The sequence below is a fragment of the Papaver somniferum genome, chromosome 1 (genome assembly GCF_003573695.1).
Source record: "Papaver somniferum cultivar HN1 chromosome 1, ASM357369v1, whole genome shotgun sequence".
Classification (NCBI taxonomy): Eukaryota; Viridiplantae; Streptophyta; class Magnoliopsida; order Ranunculales; family Papaveraceae; genus Papaver; species Papaver somniferum.
The window spans coordinates 81,380,502-81,402,847 of record NC_039358.1 but is presented as its reverse complement, the minus strand read 5'-3'; the positions used below and the strand labels follow the sequence as shown (position 1 = coordinate 81,402,847).

The 22,346-nt window shown below is 36.5% G+C and overlaps 2 long non-coding RNA genes across 2 annotated transcripts; both read right to left on the bottom strand.

The window, feature by feature from the left end:
- Positions 1-1,744: 1,744 nt before the first annotated feature.
- Positions 1,745-3,430, bottom strand: LOC113330675. Its single transcript, XR_003350432.1, has 3 exons — positions 3,376-3,430; positions 2,069-2,157; positions 1,745-1,839 (listed from the first exon to the last, which is right to left on the bottom strand). It is a non-coding gene; the product is annotated as an uncharacterized LOC113330675 (long non-coding RNA).
- A 755-nt stretch (positions 3,431-4,185) lies between these two features.
- LOC113330670 lies at positions 4,186-13,835 on the bottom strand. The gene is made up of 3 exons (XR_003350422.1): positions 13,721-13,835; positions 13,580-13,628; positions 4,186-4,263 (listed from the first exon to the last, which is right to left on the bottom strand). It is a non-coding gene; the product is annotated as an uncharacterized LOC113330670 (long non-coding RNA).
- Positions 13,836-22,346: the final 8,511 nt, after the last annotated feature.

Here is a 22,346-nt window from a genome sequence, read left to right as displayed (position 1 = left end):
TTCCAAAAACTTGTTTGCGTGTTTAGTCCGCGAACTCAGTCCGCGAACCTAGTCCGCGAACTGGTGGAAGTCTCTTTGCCGAGATTTTCTGCTGAGTTTGGAAAACTTTGCCGGTTGCCTTAAGTCCGCGAACTTGTTTGTGAGCTTAAGTGGTTTATGATCTAAAGATGTCCTCTGAACATGAAACTTAAAATTACTAAGGAATGCTATATACAAACTGTGGCTATAAAGTTCATGAGCCGATTCATCGAATCGAATCATCTTTGTTTCAATTGAGTCTTGTGTAGTTACATAAGATCTCATAACAATTGAACAACTCTCTAACTAGTTCATTTGAGTCAATTGAACTAGTTATGGTGAAGAAGAACTAGGTTAATATGAAATTCTCATATGGTTAACCTTTTGGGTTACTATGTTGAACCAACATACACGTACATGTTTGGGCATGGTTTTCACAAACCCAGTAAAGGTCTACCCAAGTGTGTGTGACAAGCTAAGTTTTCGATCTAACGGTTGAGAAATATTAGCTTGAATCTAAATCAGGTTTTCATATAATGGTGAATATGGATTGCTTTGTAACTAAGGCAAAACCCTGATTTGAAGGCTATATAAAGGAGACATCTAGCATTGTGAAAAACTAATCCCCACACGTCTGTGTGATACTAGTGCGCTCACTAGAGTGGATTCTCCTTTAACCTTTGGTTTTCTTCTTTAAAACCAGGTTAACGACTTAAAGACTTCATTGGGATTGTGAAGCCAGACCGATACTACTTTTATCGTAGTTCTGTGATCTGATCTTGCATCTTCTATCGTACGAGTACAATCTTTGATTGGGTTGAGATCGTGAGAGTTCTCCGATAGGCAAGATAAAGAAGTCACAAACATCTTCGTCTCACTGTTTGTGATTCCTCGACAAACCGCTTGTGTAGTCAAGAAGGATTGTTGAGAGGTAATTGATTAATCTAGGTTGTTCTTCGGGAATATAAGACCGGATTATCAATTGGTTCCTGTTCACCTTGTTTTTATATCTTAAGACGGAACAAAACCTAGGGTTTTCCTGTGGGAGACAAATTTATCCTTTGATAGACTTTTCTGTGTGAGACAGATTTGTTTATTATCAAGTCTGCGATTTTGGGTTGCAGCAACTCTTAGTTGTGGGCTAGATCAGCTAAGGGAATCAAGTGTGCAGTATCCTGCTGGGATCTGAGGCGTAGGAGTACAACTGTACCTTGAATTAGTGGGAGACTGATTGGGGTTCAACTATAGTCCAGTCCGAAGTTAGCTTGTAGTAGGCTAGTGCACTAGTGGAAAACAACCGATTTAAGATAGTCAGATAGTGGCGTTTTAACGAGTTAAACGATACTATCAGAGTGCCGCTGAAAGTGCCGTAGATTCAGTGTCTTTTTCTGGAACGACACTTTCAGATTGCCCCTAAATAACGATTCTCTCAGGGTGTCGCTGATCACGACACCTAGAGTACGTCGTAGAATTGATTTATTTTAATTAAAAAAAATCAAGTTGACTGATTGCAGCCATTCTGACTGGGCTGAAATAATTCTGATTCAGAACTCAAATTACACTGAAACTAAACTTGAATTTACAAACTCAAATTACCATTCCATTGAACATTAATTTGATTCATAAATTTAGTTCAAAAATGATACAACAAGATTTTAATACTGAATTGACACCAATACAGTACCTAATAAGTTCAAGATTTTTCTGAAAGATAATTGGTACAAGTCCTAATAAGTTGAAGGTTTCTTAATGACAAGTGCAAACCAGCAAAACGATAAGCTTCTCGTTGATCAAATAAGCCCACACTTCGGAACAGCGCACCTGCATCAAAAATAGTTTCAACATCAGTTAACCAAAATGAACTCCCAAAAATTATGATGGCATTTGAATAATAGCACAAGTAACTTCATGACAATCGAAAGCTCTCACCATCTCCTTATCTAATTTCAACATCACACAGATTGAACCTAACTAATAAAAAGATGGCCTAAGCTACTAAACAAATTCCAATTTAAGCATACATATAAAGTAACACATAGTACACTCTCACCAAGGATTGGAGAGTAAAGCGCGCTCAATTCATCAACTCTGTCTCCGTCTAAAGAAAACAAAAATTTCCGCAAGCACTGATTGTGAAGGCTGCAAGAAAAGGATAAACAAACAAAAAAAATTGAAATTATATTTCAAACATAAATATGCAGATGGACTCTTAGATGATCGAACTTTGTTTGCGCCGAAACGTGGACATGAACTTGATACTCTTAGATAATTTCGTGTTGGTTTATTAGTAAATTTTTGGCTAAAGTAGATAAATGGGTTGTTAAATGAAATTTTATGAATTGGCTAAAAAGATACCTTAATAGGTGTTCGATCGCTTGTTGATGGTGTCACGAGTAACAACATTGCACCAAGGTTAAACACACAACACTAATACAAGATTAATAAATTTAATTGCCATATGTACGAAGCTTGTAGCTAGCAGTTGAAAACGATCTTATCGGAACAAAGAAAACTATTACAGATATAAAATATTAGCACCCAACGCAACCAAATTGGACGAACTAATAGAATTTCAGAACTACTAAAACATTGACACCAGTCACAGCATGATGCAACAACATCCGACATCTTCTTTCTTGTTTCGTTTTACTAGTTTATAGAAGGATGTTATACAATTTATCATGATCAGGGGTACATTAGATTAACACTTGATTGTGGTCCCTGCTTAAGATCGAATCCCTTTAAAGATGCAAATGTTCAAGCTTGTTATGATTATAAGGGCTCTACTCTAGACAATATCATTCTCTGTGGAGAGCTGCATCACTTTGTCAAGCCCAGGAGACTAACATACCACAATATAAACCTCTAGATCGAATATAAAGACTTCTAAAGGAATTCTTAAAAACGGGAAAGATGGATTATAAAGAAAAAAGGGCTTTTAAGCTTGCTTTTTATTTTCTATAAGAAGTCTCTGAACAAGGGTCTACAAGAACTCGCTACAAGTCTCTGAACAAGGGTGTCTGAAAAAAAGGCTTTTAAAGATAATTTTTCAATTGAACTCGCTACAATAACAAGGGACATTATTGAGTTACTCGAATACCATCCTGTATCGGTGTTGCTGAAGACATAATATGATAATTAATTCTAATATTTTCAGGATGACTTTCTAGACTAAAAAAGAGCATCACCCCTTGAAATGAATGAACCTCTAGTATCTCTCACAAGAGTCATATATGGATACAGTGAAGTCTGATCAGAGAATATAAAACTTAAAGTGTTAACAAGACTTGAATAAGAATGCCTACCTTGTCAAATGTAAAGCGTTACAGACATAAATATTAAAGCCAAAAATATTACCATGATTGCCAATGTCTATGCATCACCCACATCCTTTGTCCCCATTGAACTGAAAATACAACCAACTAACAACCATCAATAACGCACACCGTTAAGCTGACATTTCATGAAGTTACACTGAATCTTTACTCGATGCTTTTGACAACCCAAATCTAACGATCATCAATAATCCAACTCCACTGTTATTGAATGCTAAAGATTCCTCAAAAAGAATCCTTGCATATCCTAAGTCGAATATTTGGAAATATGCTGTACCATAATACAACTTACAGTTAAACCAACATCTGCAACTTTTACTTGCCTTATTGTTAACAATTTTCATTTGGGAATTGCACAGCTCCGGGTTGCCCTGTGAATCTTCTAGGAATAGCATCAGATACTTAGCATTGCTATGGAAGCACAGATTGCAGCATATAAGCCATATTTCTAAATTACTGATGACCCCGAAAATCAAAAAAAAAAAAAAAGAAGTAAAATAAGGTGAGATAAACAGAGATTTTCATGAGAAAATACTAGTAAAAGTGTTTGTATCTCACCTTTCATTCATGATGCCCAAACTTTGTTTGTAGTAGTGCAGATTACAGTATTAGGTAACCCTGCACCTAATGGTGCTTGTCAAGCAAGAGATTGGCCTGAATTTGCACCAACAACACTACCAAAGAAGACCTTTCCCATAAGTTCATGTTCACCCTTTTAACAGCACCTGCAAATTGCTCTCCCTCTCCAAACACCTCTTCACCACCACCAGTTCAGTCCATACAACCCACACCACCACCAGCGAGCTGGTTACCATCACCACCAGTGCTTTATCGAACTCATTGATTCCCTCCCAAGCATCCAGTCATCAACACCAGTTCAGTCCACACAACCTCCACCACCACCAACGATCTAATTACCATCAGCACCAGATATTATTCATACAAAATCAAAAATAATCAATACAAGCCTACTAAACTAAAAAATCAAACCCAGTATCAGAATCATAAATATCACGTTGTAGGATCAGAATCTCGCAACAGTGATATCTTAGCGAAATTATCAACAACACAACACGACAGCGTCGCAAGACAATTTCAGAAATGATATAATAAACGACGTCAGCTAAAATCATGAGAAAGATGTGATGGTCCTGCGAAAATTAGAGAGTTTGCGAGATTAACATTTGTAAGGTTGTGAGAATGTCGCAAGCCATATTCGAAAATAAAGGACAGATTAGCTGTCATCCACTATGTACTTCCCTATAAATAGTCGTTCATTTGTAAAGGAAAGAGAGAGATCTTTTTGAGTAAGAAACAAGTAAATAGGAGAGAGAAAGTCTAGAGCAGAGGTCATTCTTGATTCCTTTATCTTTTCTTGTAAGAATATTCAAAGATTGATCAATAAAATTAAGAGTGTAAACCTAAAAATGAGTTTAATAATAATGAAATCATATGAGGGGTGTAGTGTAGGATTTCCTGCAACTACATAATGGAGCTAGAAACAGGGATTTGAAGATCGAAAGTTGAAGATTGTTGTTGAGAATGTTCAAATCAAGAAAGTGATTAAATAAATCAGTGAACCAGTTAAAAGAAAGATGATTAGAATTAATGAAGATGACAAAAGATTGGAGTGTAATATGATAACAAAAACGATGGTTAATGAATTCCATGAAAACATCAAAGGAAGAATACATAAACGAAATTTTGAAGGAAGGAAGGTTATGGCGGTAGAAAATACATCACCCTTGAAAGATTGGGAAAAGCAAAAAATTACATTCATGGCGGCAGGAATACCAAAAGAAAATTTGAACCACACATCTCCATTGGTTATTACAGTACCTATTACGCGAAAAGAGAAGGAGACAACAACAAAATCCACGGGAGAATGGATATTGAACAGAACTTTAATCGATACAGGAAGTTCAGTGGATATAATATTTTATCATGCATTCCGGGGAATGGGATTTAAAGATGAAGAAATGTCCAGTTCAACATATTTTGTTCACGGCTTTGAAAAATCCACAACAAAACCTAAAGGAGAAATAGTGGTATGAATTCCACTTGGAGAGATGGAAACACATGTAACACTGTGCGTGGTGGATATGGAATCGCCATATAATATGTTATTAGGAAGACCATGGATACATGCGATAAAAGTGTAGTATCAACGTTGCATCAATGTATTAAATTCCCACCCAAATGGAATAGGTGAAATCAGAGGAGATGTTGACAATGCGAAATTATGTCATCAAATTGAAGTAAAGCATTATGAAGGACAAGCAAAAAAAACAATTTCGCAGAAAGTTGGCAAAGGAAGCAAAGAAGAAGAAGAATTTAGAGTATATATGATAAGGGCAAAAGAAGGCAAAGGAATACCCAGCGAAATTTCGGAAGAAGGAGAAGGACCTGTGAAAACAATAAAAGAACCAACACCAATGGGAGAACCTAAACCCAGTTACACTGCCGCAGAACCAACAAAAGAAATAAACGTTGGGACTATAGAAGAACCTCTAATATTGAGAATTGGAACCAAAATGGATGTGGAAGAAGAAAGAACTGTTAACCTGTTGCGAGAATATAAAGATGTTTTCGCAGGAAGCATGGATGAGATACCGGGAATAGATCCATCAATTGCATGCCACAAGTTGGAGATTAACAAAAATGTGAGACCATTTAAACAGAGAATAAGAAAAATTGCAACAACTTACCATTCCCAAATAGAAGAAGAACTACAGAAAATGCTTGATGCGGGAATCATAAGAGAAGCTAAATACCCAGAATGGATAGCGAATATGGTCATTGTCCCAAAGAAAAACAAAGGAATCAGGATTTGCATAGATTTCACTGATTTAAACAAAGCTTGCCCCAAAGATAGTTTTCCGTTACCAGATATTCCTCAAATGGTGGAATCCGCAGCGGGAAATGATAGAGTATCGTCTTTAGATGGGTACAAAGGGTATAACCAAATCCCTCTCGCTGAAGAAGATCAAGAACATACTGCTTTCTTTGCCCCTAGAGGTTTATATTGTTACACAAAAATGCCATTTGGTTTGCGAAATGCGGGAGCGACATACCAAAGAATGGTAGAGAAGGTGTTCGCAAAATGGATACACAAAACATTAGAAGTATACGTGGATGACATGTTAGTAAAGAGTAAAGAAGCTAAAGACCATGTACAAGACCTGAGGGAGATTTTTGAACAAATGCGGCAGTATAACATTAAATTGAATCCTGAGAAGTGTACTATTGGAGTTGCATCGGGAAAATTTTAGGCTACATTGTATCAAAGGAAGGAATACAGGTTGATCCAGAAAAAGTGCAAGCAGTTCGTGACATGCCAACACCAGCAACAATAAAAGATGTACAGAAGTTGAATGGGCTTCTAGCTTCGCTGGGGAGATTCATTTCGCGATCATCAGACAAATGCAAATATTTTTTCGATATACTCAAGAAGGGTGCGAAATTTAAATGGACTGATGAATGTGAAAAAGCTTTTCAAGGGATCAAAGAACATCTTATGAATACAACTATTTTACAAAAAGCAGAATCAGGAGAAGAATTATTGATCTATCTTGCGACGACGTCGCATGCATTAAGTGTTGTTATTGCGAGTAGACGCAGGAGTGGAGAAACCCATTTATTACATTAGCAAAACTTTTAATACTGCCGAGAAGAATTACTCAAAGATTGAGAAGTAATCTTAGCATTAGTTTATGCATCATTTAAGCTCCGCATATATTTCAAGCGCACAAGATAAAGGTATTAACAAAAGTACCAATTGAATCAGTGATGAAGAATTCTAAAAGATCAGGAAGAGTGGAGATGGAATGCACAAGTAGGCCACTTTGATATTAAATATGAAATTTTGTCTTCACCAAAATCACAAGTTGTTGCAGATTTCTTGGCAGAATTTCCTTTAGAAGAAGATGAAGCGTAGAAGAAATGATGGATATAGAAGAAGAACACGGAGATCCAAAAGATTTATTAACAGAACCAAATAGATGGGAGATATTGGTAGATGGATCATCAAATGGAGAAGGAAATGGAGTTGGAATTGTTTTAATTTCGCCAGAAGGAATAAGATGGCTTTTCATTCAGATTGGAATTCATCCACTAATAATGAAACGAATATGAAGCTGTGATACATGCCTTAAAATTCGCAATAGAAATGAAACTAGAAAATGCCAGGATCACTAGTGATTCGCAGCTAGTTATTCGCCAAATAAAGGGAGAGTATACTACAAATGAACCATCCTTGAAGAAATACAAGAAGCTCGTTGAAGAATTGTCAGCGAAAATCCCAAAAATAAAATGGAGGCACATTTCAAGAAAGGATAACAGACTCGCAGACGCTTTTGCTTTCATCTCAAGCATGATGACAGATCCAACTGCGAGATGCATAAAAATACAAACACTTCTGTCACCATCAATCAATAAAGAAGAGAAGAAGTGGACGTGATGATAATAGACAATGAAGAAGAAGAACAAACGAACAATATCGCAGACTGGAGAATGGAACTTCATGCATATTTGGCGAAAGGAGAAACACCAAGAAATAGATTGGAAACACACAAGTTAAAAAGCCGTGCAACGAATTATGAATTAAGAGATGGGTGCTATACCGAAAATCCTTTAATGGACCTCACTCAGATGTTTGACACGAGAGGAAGGAGAAAAAGTGCTAAAAATGTTACATAGTGGGGATGCTGGCAATCATAGCGGGGGAAGATCTTTGGCACATAGAGCAAAAATGCAAGGCTATTACTGGCCATACATGCACGAAGATGCAAAACAAATATCAAGACGTTGCGAAGATTGTCAGCGGCATGGAAAGAAACATGCACCTGGAGCACCATTCATCTTCAACCAGTGTGTGGCCTTTTGGAAAGTGGGGCTTAGATATTGTGGGGCCATTTTTACCAGGTTCTGGACAAAGAAGATATTTAATCGCAACAGATTATTTCACAAAATGGACAGAAGTGAAGGCAGTACAACATATTCGCGACAAAGATATCTTTACATTCATATTCGAAAATATCATTTGCAGATTCGGAATTCCTGCGCAGTTGGTATCTGATAATGGGAAACAATTTGAAGGACAAATATAGAAATGCTACTTAATGCATTCAAGATAAAATGTGGAAAGTCTACTCCTTTGTATCCACAAGCTAATGGGCAGGTAGAAGCAACAAACAAAAGCAGATATATTAAAGAAGAAATTGGAAGGACATCACAGAGCATGGTGCGAACAAGTACATAATGCAGTATGGGCTTATAATACAACTAGAAGAGAAGCTACTGGAATGTCACCTTTTTGTTTAACATACGGAGTTGAAGCGGTGTTACCAACAGAAGTTGTTATTCCGACAACAAAAAGAAAGCTTGGGAGAAAAATCTTAGTGCGGGTTTGATCTTAAATAAACTTGATGAATTAGAAGAAAGAAGAGAAAAACTTTACAACATATGGAGAATTATCAGCGAAGATTAGCCCGAGAATATAATAAACGTGTCAAAGTACGCGAATTCCAACCAGGAGATTTAGTTCTGCGAGAGACACCAATATATCAGCGAGAAAATGGTGGAAAATTAGCGAAAAAATGGGATGGACCTTACATCATTAAGGAGATAGTTGGAACAGGCTTATAGATTAATGGATCCAGAAGGTAAGATGTTGGTCATAGACTTGACAGACCATGGAACAGGTTGTACTTAAAAAGATATTATCCGTAAGAAGCTTTGAGAAGTTATGGATTCTGAAAGAATAATTGCAAGATTATCATATCAAAACAAGATCATGATGTGCGAAATTTTCGCAGAGATAATCACAGAACAATGACATAAAAGAAAGGGGCGAACCTTTATGGCGTACACCCTAGTTCGCGAATAAAATTTCGCAAGAGGCAAATGTAAGACCTAAAGTACGTCATATTAGGGGGTACCTGTTGCATGGCTCAGGGAAATACACCGCCACCGGAACCTGAGTCATGGAGATTTGGGGTCAATAAAGCCCATCCGGGAGAGGCACCTTGGATTCTCAGCTTAAGCATATGACTTGGGTTGGGCGACTAAGGTAATAAGGACTCTCCCAAGGAGTGCAGATCTGATCAAGGCGCCGAGGTACACGGTTGAGTCAAGAGTGCCAGGGACGTTTGAAGCGTACCTTGCCATTCTTGACAAGTCTTGGCTTATACTGCACTCGGCCCGAAGAAAACCCCACTTAGGGTGCAGTCTCGTAACCATAAGCCCTATAGGTAAAAGGGATAAGAGGCTGCGAAAACAACTGGTTGTTGTTAAGACTGGATGGGAGGAGCTAACCTTGTATGGTAGAAGTACGCCTCCTTGAAGGGGCAACCAGGGGGAGATAAGGGCGGCACCCTCCATTAGGGAGCTGATAAGTGTCTTAAGACGCAAATGTCATGAGGCTTTTATTCGCAAGGTATTAAGGCTTGTCATATTTGTGCAACAATCCTGAAGAGGCAATAATACAAAAGAAAAAGATAAGACGAGATCAATGGGTTTTCGCATGAAAGTGCGAAGACGATTTCGTCGCAAGACAATGTCATGGGGCTTTATTTTCGCAAGAATATTTAGGCCTGTCATATTGTCGCAACATTCCTGAAGAGGCCATAATACAAAAGAAAAAGTTAAGGCAAGATCAATGGGTTTTTGCATGAAAGTGCAAGGACGTCCTGCGATTTTGTCGCAATGACAAGAGGTGGCATAATAAGACCTTTAATTAGGAAGGCAAAATAAGACCACATGATAAAACAAAATATTTATAAGTATTCGTAACAGATTATTTTTTGCAAGAAAGATAATGAGAGGCAAGTATGGGAATCAATAAACAAGAAGCATTATCTTTCTCATCAGCAAAATACTAAAAGGAAAATTGATTCCAAAGTTGGTTGAAGAATATTCGCAAAAGTGATAAAATAAGACAATTCAAGAAGATAAACTAGATAAGAAGCTCAAGCTTCAGTATATAATTCCAGTAGCAGAGATAACAGACGTTCTTCGCCAATGTTCTCATTATCGCAAGCCTCTCCTTCATTTCGGTTCTGATCTTCGCCTTGACTAGCACCTTGATTATCGCCAGCAATTACTTCTTCAGGAGATTTCTTTCTCATTTTGATTAACACCAGATGCTTCTTAGAAGGAATTTCTTCTTCACTTCCAAAGATTATCCTCACCACTTTCATAATCATAATCACTATCAGCAGGACGAGGAACTTCATCATCATCTACTTCAAAGGTTCAATTGATGTAGGAGGAAGAGATTTGGACAATAAAATATCATTTACAAGGACTTCAGCCCGGAGATGAACTTGACGAAGAAGTGCTCTCTGATGATTCCTATCTTGAATATCCTTAAAATAAGCAAGATAATCAAGTCTTCTTTCTGCTCGGTCGCGAGAACCAGTAAGGGAGAGACGAGCAATGCATTTTCTTTGCGAATTTTGGCATATTTAGCCTCCAAAACAGAAATGGAGGAATGAAGATTCTTCTCAGACTCTGCGAAAGTAGAATACAAAATTTCAATAAGATGAAGAACTCAGAAAGATATGACAAAGAAAAGATAGTTAAGGCAGTCAAACTATTATGACTACCTTCCTTTTGCGAAATAAGGTGTTGAATCAAGGACAGACAACTATTCTCCCAACGGTCCATTGCGTCATCAAATTTATCTCCAACTAAACCTTTAAGTCGAGACTGAAGATTTTTCTCTTTAGAAATAAGAAAGGCATTTTTCTTCGCAAGAGAAGAATAAGATTCTTCTAATTTGGAATATTGTTCTTTAAGTTGATTCGCCTTTACACTTAAAGCTATTCTACCTTGAATGAGTGTATCTCTTTCAGCGATAGATGACTCTGTTACTTCTTTAAGTTCATTTCTCAAAGAGCGAAGAGATTGCTCTTGGTCATCACATACTTTCTGAAGAATGCTAAGTTGTTGCGAAGATATCGCCATCTTGTTTAAATAAGTTCGCTTCTCTTGAGATAAGGTTTTTCTCATCTGATAAAGTTTCCATCCCTAAATTAGCTTTAGTTAAAGAATAAGAAAGGCGAGATACTTCATTACTTAATAAATCTTGTCTCTGAACTAATTGGGTATTTTCATTGGTAAGATTATTTATATGATCAAGGAATATGAATAGAGGTTATCTAATTGGTTATATTGATCCATCAAAATTTCTTTATCAACACGGGCTTCTTCAACAGCAGATTCAAATTGATATCTCTCCATTATTCGTTTCTGGTTTAAGGCTTAACATGCGAAAGAGGGATTTCAAGGATAATTAAATATGGGAAGGATAAAACCATTAAAAGGCAAATTGAAGAACAGATAAGAAAATCATACCTCTCAATTCATCATTCTTCTTGCGAAGATTGTCACGATCCACAAAACATTCTGAAGCTTTTGATTTTCGAGACGAAACAGCATTATTCTTTTTCCAAAGCTGTCTGCGAAGCAGCTCTGTCAGAACCTAAATGCTTGCTCAGAATTTCGCAAACATTAGACTTGATAGGATCAATAGAAGACTTCTTGCCATCATCTAGGACTTCAGATAAAACTTTGAAAGCAATATCTATTCCTTCCACGGTTTCTTTCGAAAGAGGAAGAGACTCAGGTAGAGAACTGGCAGTGATAGAAGGTTGAGAAACATTCTCAATAGGAAGAGAAGAGGTTTCATTCACAGAAGGATCAACAAGGGGGTTTCAATTACTGAAAGGTCAGATGGAGAAATGAAGTTTGAGGCAGCTTTTTCGCGAATTCGAGATACAAGTTTATCTTGCGAAGATGTCGCAGGAGATTTAGAAGAAATGAGTAAGTGGAATGGAACAGAAGTTTGAACAGTTTTAAGGTGGCGAGATTTCTTGAGAGGTTTATTGACATCCTTATCACCCTGCGAATTACAATCCAGATAAGAAACAGAGGCAACAATATTGTTATTAGAAAAGGATAATGTTTCTTACTACCTTCTCATTCGCAGACTTTCTTTTATGCGCAACAACCTTATGTTGCGGTTTGGGAATATTAGGGTTCTGAACTGTAAATTTAGTGTTGGAGGCGCTTTTGCTGAAATAACAAGAGTATGGGAATCACATAAACAACATCAAATAAGGCAATAAACAAGATCAATTTCAGAAAACCCATAAAGAAGAAAAAAGAAAACTAACCTTGATGAATCCATGGAAAAATAGCAGGAAGATTATTTCGAAGAAAATTACGAACGATGAGATCTGCAGAAGAAATAGTATGAAGATGAAGAAGAACTTAAAAAGATTGAAGAAGAAAGAAGAAAAGTTGCAATAACGGAATTTGCAGAAGAACGATGAAGTTGCAGAGAAAATAAAAAGAAAGAAAAAGAGAGTGAAAAGAATATATATAGAGGGAATTTTCTCGAGAAGTAAACACGATTAATACAAAGATAAAGCGGTTAAAAAAACGGTTACAAAAGACGTGTCAAGAAACAATGGAAGAAAAGTACGTGTGATAAATGCAGAATATGAAGAAGAAAGCTGCGGCATTTCTCACATCATTCTCTACTTCGCAGAAAAGATATGAGAAGAGGCAAGATGTAGGATCAGAATCTCGCAACAATATTCTTAGCGAAATTATCAACAACACAACACACAGCGTCGCAGAACAATTTCAGAAATGATAATAAACGACGTCAGCTAAAATCATGAGAAAGATGTGATGTCCTGCGAAAATTAGAGAGTTTGCGAATTAACATTTGTAAGGTTGCGAGAATGTCGCAAGCCATATTCGAAAATAAAGGACAGATTAGCTGTCATCCACTATGTACTTCCCTATAAATAGTCGTTCAGTTGTAAAGTAAAGAGAGAGATCTTTTTGAGTAAGAAACATGTAAATATGAGAGAGAAAGTCTAGAGCAGAGGTCATTCTTGATTCCTTTATCTTTTCTTGTAAGAACATTCAAAGATTGATCAATAAAATTAAGAGTGTAAACCTAAAAATGAGTTGAATAATAATGAAATCATATGAGGGGTGTAGTGTAGGATTTCCTGCAACTACACACGTAGCTCATACAGTTTTTTTTACAAATCCAACATCATAGTCTTATACCCAATTTTGTTTAACAACATTTTTGGAGGACTTCTAATCGCTTCATTAACACAAGAGTAACACCAAATGACTTCAAATAATTTCATTAACATCAAATCGATTTGATACAAGTAAAAGTGAGGGAAAAGTTATACCTGAAGGTTGGAAATCTTCAAAGATGTTAAATGTTCTTCTAGCAATTTGCTACAATAAACTGAGTTATAATTAAAAGCCTGTCAACCAAAATCAAACCCTGACTCTAATGATGAAAAATAGAGAAAAGTCCCAACTTTTACCTGATAAAGTTTGTAGAAAATAAAACCCCTAACAAGCACGAAAAGGAAATTGTGAAGAAAAATGAAAATGGGTTTCTTTCGAACATGAAATTGATTCAAGAACAATAGAAAATGGTTTTATTTCGAAGGTAAGGGTTTCGAAGAAATGGTTTTAGAAGAAGGGATTTTAATGGTTGAGTTTTCTTTCTGGTTCGTAGTGGTGGCTTTTAGGTTCATGAAGGTCGATTGGTTAATGTAATTAGCAAATGGATCTGGAGAGATGAATAGAAGAAGAAAATTGGTTATTTTTCTGGTTCTTAATAGAAGGATGAAGATGGGGAGATATGACAAAGTTGGGATTTCATCTGGAGAGGAGAACGAGAGAATGATAAGAAAGAAAATAAAACTATAACCTTTGATATTTTGATACTGATTTAGCAAACAAGGTGAGGGATAAGGAGATTTCTTTCCTGGTTCCCTAAGGATGTAAAAAACAAGGTGAGAGAGAAGGAAAGAGACAAGAGAGTAATAGGCGGACAATAAAGATAAGATTATCAGGACACATGTCCCCATGTTAGGAAAGGTAAATAAAATAATATTATAATTAAGTTACTACGAAAGTGTCGCGGCATATGTCAACCAAAATATTGGTATAACGACATATTCACTTTAGTCAAGGGCATGTAAGTGAGTATCGCTATCTAAGTCAACAAAAGTCATAACACAACGACATTTTGACTTTAGTCAATGAAACTTTTCGTGCGTTGTTAAATCGCAATATTTAGTTTGTGTCGTTTCATAATGTCCCAGATAGACCATTTTCCACTAGTGGTGTCTGTAGCGGCTTAATACAGTGTGTATTCAATCTGGACTAGGTCCCGGGGGTTTTCTGCATTTGCGGTTTCCTCGTTAACAAAACTTCTGGTGTTTGTGTTATTTCAATTTCCTCATTATATTGTTTTATCTTTATAATTTGAAATAATACAGGTCGTGCGTTGAAGTTTAATCAATTATAGATCCAACCTTGTTGTTGTTGATTTCATTGATTAACACTTGAATATTGGTCTTTGGTACCATCCAAGTTATTCTTTTTGTTTGATAAAGACTCGCTATTGTTTTAGCTTGAGTAAAGATCAAACCAAGAGAGAGATATTAACTCCTTGAGATACTTTTATCTCGATTGAGTCTGACTGTCTAGTTGATTCTCTAGCAAAGTATTTCGGAGTTGGTCCATACAGATTGCTAAGCGAAATATTGGGTGGTGTTGTTAGACCCACGCTTTTTCAATTGGTATCAGAGCAGGAAAACACTCTAAGAACTTATAAGTCTGTGTTTGTAGCGATCTGATTATGGACGAGTCTATCTCTAATAACGTACCAGTTCAGAAATTACCTGATGATTCTAAAATCTTGGATTTACCTGAGAGAACTGTCACATCTAAGTCAATATCTAAACATTCTCTTGATGTAAAAACTGTTGATTGGGAAACTCTCCTAGAAGAACAGTTGGATGAACTTTCTGATGAAGGTGATTCAGATATTGATAGAGATGTTGATAAGGAAGTCTCAGAGTATGTTAAGTTTTTGGATTCATGGAAAATGAAGAAGATTACAACTTCTCATGTCTCACCTCTTCTGATTCCCCTCTGTCGAGAAAATAAGAAATTGAGAAGATGTTACGCAGGTGTTTATTTTTCGAATCGATCTTGCGAATCGATCCTCAAGGATTCTGAGGAAAACCTACGTATGAAGTCACTTGAATGTGATAATCTTTATCAAAAGTACTTTTTGTTGGAAGAGAAATTTGCAGAGTCTTAAGCAAGATTTAAATCCCAACAAACAAGTTTTGACGACAGAGAAAGTGCTTGTCTCGCTCGAGAAAAACGCCTTGAGGCTGATTTAGTTGCTGCTCTTGATAAAATCAAGATGTTGGAAGATGACTTGAAAAAGTTCCATACTAGTTCAAGCAAATTAACCACTATGCTAAGAGCAAGTAAAAATCATCGTGATACACGAGGATTGGGCTATAAGGGAATAGATGCTCCAAGTATTAGCAAAGAGGTAAAAAATTTCAAGGCTAATGATTCTTCTCAACAAAAGGTTTCCACTGATGGCAAAAGTGAAATACCTTCACCTGCAGTTAAGGTTCAAAAGAGCAAAGTTTATCAACCTCCAAAGACAGCACACATGGATCAAGGTAAGAACATTCCTTATGTTTGCCACTATTGCGGAAATAAAGGTCACCTGGAAAGGAGATGTTGTTTCCGTATAAGGAATGAGAAACTTCATGATGTTCTTGTTTGGGCATCACAAGAAGTTGTGAAACCAAGATCATACGTTAAGAATGATCCTATTAACATTACAGGTTGTAATTGTCCAACCTTTAGGAAAGGGAATCAGTGCTATGATAAACCTAGATTTGCCTATAAACGTCGTACGAATCCTTTTTACAATCGTAATGGTTATCAAAAGGATAACTTCGTAAATACGAAGACAAGATCCGATGCTCCCAACTGGAGAAAGACTAACTTGCAAAAGAATAGTCAATCCAATTCTCTTTCGAGAGTTCTAGAAGAGAGTAATGGGAAGAAGGTTCCAATTGTTCCTAAACGCACTCAGAAGTGGATACCAAGGAAAGTCGATGATGTTTTGAGTGTGAAAAGGAATGATCTCCCAGAAAATTCCATGACTATGGAGAAGGCAATATCCATGATGTTGGAACTTAACAAGTTTTTTGGGAAAATGGAATTGGATGTGAAAGGTTCTAAAAGCGATCTCTTTCATGATAATCCAAAGGTCAGTTGTGGTGAGCAAGACATTGTTCACCCCAATACAACTTGATTGTGTTGTAAGTGCATCCTCACCAAGGAATGCCTTGTTATGCATACGCTGAGGGAAGCACGAGAACTGGGGCACACAGATTATGTTCGGTAAAGCTTTATAATTCGACTGGATTCATCTAAAAAGGTATGTCTATAAACTTGAGCAAGATTTGTGCTTTTATTTTGCTTAGAGAACTTATAATGATTCACGTATCTTTCTTATTGTTCTTTTCTACCTAACTTGATCTGTGTTTAAGGTTCTTAAATGTTTAGGTTTGAAAATAATAGTTCGGGATGTTTGAAATGATACGCCTACCAGGTATGCATAACATCTTTTAAAATAAAAATCCAGGGGTAAAGTTCGCAGACTTGAAAATTCGTTTGCAAACCCGTATGCATACTTGTCGTCGATATTCGGTAAACTTGTTTTGGCCGTAACTTCTTCGTCCGAACTTGGAATGACCTCATTCTTTTTGCATTCTATTCCTATTTGAATTCTCTTAAAAATGGAGATGAGAATTATTGATTTTGGATGAGTTAAGATTGGTATTTGTCCTGTCTCTAGTTTTTGAGTGTTTTGCTCCGTTTTGTTGCACTTGTTCCACTTCTCTTGGACTTGGGGAATTGGATTCATGGAGTAGTACTATTCTAAGCTCATTTATAGCTTTTACAAGAATGTTTTTGGTGAAGCACAAAGAAGGAAGTTCAAGAATGGGCAGTAGTACGCATTACTATGGGATTCTTGAATGTTCACAATCATTTTATGTGAACTATGGTGCATGGTCGTTAATGACTTTGTATGTTCTTCTTTGAAAATCTTTTTATATGCCTTTGGTAGCTATTCTTGGTATAAATCCAGGCGTAAAATATTGATTCTACTCTCTAAGGACAAATCATCTTATATGTGCATTACGAGTTTGTCTTGATGCCTAGGAAACTTCTTATGAGAATTTATTCATGTTTTTGAGAAGGATTACTAGAGTTTGGAATAACAATTATTGTGACTACACATAGCTATGTCCAACGTTTTTCATCTTCATGTTTTTAGATTTATTTGTTTAAATTCTAAAAATATTTGGAGGAGGATGTTATTGCAGTATTAATCTGTTTGATTTTGAAGTATTGCAATATTTTTATGGGATATGTATTGTTTGCGTCCATGAACTTGAAGGTCCCATATGTTGTCAAAAGTAAAGTCGTTCATAAATTGGTTTTCATATTGATGAAAGGACGGACTTTTGACAAATACAAAAGTTATGCCTATGCAGTCATTTATTTGATGGAAATAGGATAAAATCTTTTGTGTGACAAGGATAAAGTCTATTATGTCATTATGCATATAGTGATGGAAAGATAGAATAGATTCTTGTATGTATTCCACGGTATTGATCTTCATTGATCCATTCTTTTTGTATTACCGTGAAGGCTCCATTGTGTGTCTTATGTTGAGCACGATACAACTAAGTCGATTATTCTTATTGGCTTTGTTGGTTGTTCCATAAGATGTTATATGTTGATCATTATGAACTAAATTAATTATCTTGGTTGGTTATTTATTTATTTGCTCCGAAAGTCTTCTTTTGTCGAGCAAAACTTTTGACAATTAAATTGATTACCTTCGTGATTAGTTTGGTTGTTTGTATTCCAATTAGATTAATTATGGGTTCTCTTGTAATTAGTCTAGTTGAGTTTTCATATATTCCGCAAGTTCTTGTGTTGAGTATATGAACGGCTATACTAACTATGTTCTATTGGTTGATGTAGTCGTATATTCCATAAGGTTTTCCTTATGTTGAATATGTGAACGATTAAGTTAGTCATCTCCGTATGATTACCTTAGTCGTAGCTCCGTAAGTTTACTTATGTTGAGCACAATCAATTAAATTGATCACTTTTGTGGTTTGATTTAGTTGCGTATTCCAATTAAATTAATCATGGGTTTACTTGTGATTAATTTGATTGAGTTTTGGATATAGAAAATCATTTCCATGGTTTTTGGTGTCCAATTAAAAATACTTCTTTTCTTTCGAAATTAAGGTCGCTCTTGTTGTTCTTTCGGGAATGACATCAAATGGGGGAAAGTTCTTTTGAACTTGTGCTTAATGGTAATATCTTGCGGGGTGTGCGGTTGTGGAATTTTATAGGGGTTATCTTGTATCTTAAAACTCCTTGATGAATGCATTTAGCTTCGGCTTTATGATTGCATCTAAATTAAGTTGGTATGTATTTTTTTTCTTTTAGTCTATGAAATGTCTCTGGTGGAAATTTCATTATGTTCCCGTTCTTTTACCTTTGCCAATTTTATTGACAAAAAGGAGGAGAAATAATGTAGTTCACACTACAAATACATATGGTTTTCGGATCATTGTGTAAGGGGGAGTGGTTTCCATGATAGAGATGGAGTATTGACTAAGGGGGAGTGATACATATCACCATAGTATTGTTGTTAAAGTCGTGATGCAATTGGACTTTGATGTTACATAATGATACTATGACACTGTATAATAATGATCGGAAATCTCGATTTATCTCATTGTTATAGCTATGGATCTTCAACAATGGTGGTGCTAAACTTACAACCTTTGGGATCATTGGAGTACTTGGAAGGACGAATATTTCAAGGAACGTTGAAGATAAGACTATGGAATAGGAGCCACTAAAGTTTATCTTTTTTGTATTCCATATGTATTAATAGTTTTGTCACTAAAATTGACAAAGGGGGAGATTGTTAGAGCATAGCTCGATCGACCTCGCATGCGTTGCTATATCAAGCATGTTTGTTAATGTTAGTGATCAAAACTATGAGTCTTGATTTCTAGTCTATTATAGCTAAGTCTCGGACTATGATAGAAAAGTGTAGTTGAGCTCAAGGACTTCATGGCAATTCATCATACAATGACGAAGATCTACTCAAGGAATCGTGGAACTTCATCAACAAAAATGTATGTGGAGACTTGAACTTATCTATCACTCAAAAGTCTATATATTCTATCTCCTACTTCTTATGAGACAAAAAGTCGTATGCTATATAAAATGGATCATACACATTTGACATTTCGAGTTGAGTATTCACTACTTGTCTTTTTCTCGAAATCGTGTGTTGGTAAAGCGTTTCGCTTTGATCAAGTTTATCTTCACCTAGTGACGAAAGTCATGAAAAGTTTCAATTACTTTGAGAATTCCTCTGACCTGAAACGGTCTGTGAATAACGGCTATATAACGTCCTCTGAGAATGTATCAATGATTGGAATGAGAGTTTAGATTACATAACCATGTATTCCTTAATCCGAAGTTTTCGAACTTTGTTGATTGAGAAATCCCGGAGGAATTGTCTTTGCCAAGTCCGTGAACTCAGTTTGCGAACTCATTCCGCGAACTGACGGAAGTTCTCTTACCGAGAATTTCTACTGGGATTTTCCAAAAACTCGTTTGCATGTTTAGTACTCCAACTCAGTCCACGAACCTAGTCCGCGAACTGGCGGAAGTCTCTTTGCCGAGATTTTCTGCTGAGTTTGGAAAACTCTGTCGGTTGCCTTAAGTCCGCGAACTTGTTTGTGAGCTTAAGTGGTTATGATCTAAAGATGTGCTCTGAACATGAAACTTAAAATTACTAAGGAATGCTTTATGGAAACCGTGGCTATAAAGTTCATGAGCCGATTCATCGAATCGAATCGTCTTTGTTTCAATTGTTTCTTGTGTAGTTACATAAGATCTCATAGAAATTGAACAATTCTCTAACTAGTTCATTTGAGTCAATTGAACTAGTTATGGTGAAGAAGAACTAGGTTAATATGAAATGCTCATATGGTTAACCTTTTGGGTTACTATGTTGAACCAACATACACGTACACGGTTGGGCATGGTTTTCACAAACTCAGTAAACGTCTACCCAAGTGTGTGTGACAAGCTAAGTTTTCGATCTAACGGTTGAGAAATATTAGCTTGAATCTAAATCAGGTTTTCATCTAACGGTGAATATGGATTGCTTTGTAACTAAGGAAAAACCCTGATTTGAAGGCTATATAAAGGAGACATCTAGCATTGTGCAAAACTAATCCCCACACGTCTGTGTGATACTAGTGCGCTCGCTAGAGTGGATTCTCCTTTAACCTTTGGTTTTCTTCTTTAAAACCAGGTTAACGACTTAAAGACTTCATTGGGATTGTGAAGCCAGACCGATGCTACTTTTATCGTAGTTGTGTGAGATGATCTTGCATCTTCTATCTTACGAGTACAATCTTTGATTGGCTTGAGATCGTGAGAGTTCTCCGATAGGCAAGATAAAGAAGTCACAAACATCTTCGTCTCACTGTTTGTGATTCCTCGACAAACCGCTTGTGTAGTCAAGAAGGATTGTTGAGAGGTGATTGATTAATCTAGGCTGTTCTTCGGGAATATAAGACCGGATTATCAATTGGTTCCTGTTCACCTTGATTTTATATCTTAAGACGGAACAAAACCTAGGGTTTTTCTGTGGGAGACAGATTTATCCTTTGATAGACTTTTCTGTGTGAGACAGATTTGTTTATTATCAAGTCTGCGATTTTTGGTTGCAACAACTCTTAGTTGTGGGTGAGATCAGCTAAGGGAATCAAGTACGCAGTATCCTGCTGGGATCAGAGGAGTAGGAGTACAACTGTACCTTGAATTAGTGGGAGACTGATTGGGGTTCAACTATAGTTCAGTCCGAAGTTAGCTTGTAGTAGGCTAATGTCTTTAGCGGCTTAATACAGTGTGTATTCAATCTGGACTAGGTCCCGGGGTTTTTCTGCATTTGCGGTTTCCTCGTTAACAAAACTTATGGTATCCGTGTTATTTCAATTTCCGCATTATATTGTTTTATCTTTATAATTTGAAATAATACAGGTTGTGCGTTGAAGTTTAATCAATTAGAGATCCGACCCTGATCCGACCCTGTTGCTGTTGATTTCATTGATTAGCACTTGGATATTGGTCTTTGGTACCATCCAAGTTATTCCTTGTGTTTGATAAAGACTCGCTATTGTTTTAGCTTGAGTAAAGATCAAACCAAGAGAGAGATATTAACTCCTTGAGATACTTTTATCTAGATTGAGTCTGACTGTCTAGTTGATTCTCTAGCAAAGTATTTTGGAGTTAGTCCATAAAGATTTCTAAGAGAAATATTGGATGGTGTTGTTAGACCCCCGCTTTTTCAATTTTCATGTGTTGTTTTTCCTTGGTCCAGCTGAAAGCTAGATCTACACCTCCTGTTGCTCCCCATTCTCCAGCATGGCCTGGGTGTCCTCCACTATCAATGTTATTTCCTACAGCATCCAATATAGTTAGTGCAGAGAAATATTTAAGGTTTTCAGGATCCTGTATAGTGCATATTATGATAATAAATCCAAACTCATGTGGAGTATGTTGGTTTATATCAAAGGGTATTGTTATGTCTGTCTTTATGTCAGACTCAACACCATTGAGAGAGAAAATATTCAGAGCATGGGTTGGCAGATTGTGAACCCTGTTAAAGTCACTATGAGCTCTGTTAGTGTTACTTCTATTTCCAATGGTCCTCCATGTTGAATCATATATGATAATACCAATGTCCGTAAATTAGCGATTTTATAACGAAAGAGATATAAGCAAAAGTGACCCAGTTAGGATTGGTGTTGTCAGTAGTTAGGGTGATTGGAGGGGTCAAAATGTGAATCATATTATTGGGGCTTAGAAAGTCCTGGTCTTTTGACCAATTTGGAGGCTTAAATGCTTAGGGGAGGCAAAAATTAGATGCGGGGAGATTCAAGTGACTTAAAAGTCTGATTTACCTTCTCCTTTAAATAAAACCTAATCTTAATTTTAACC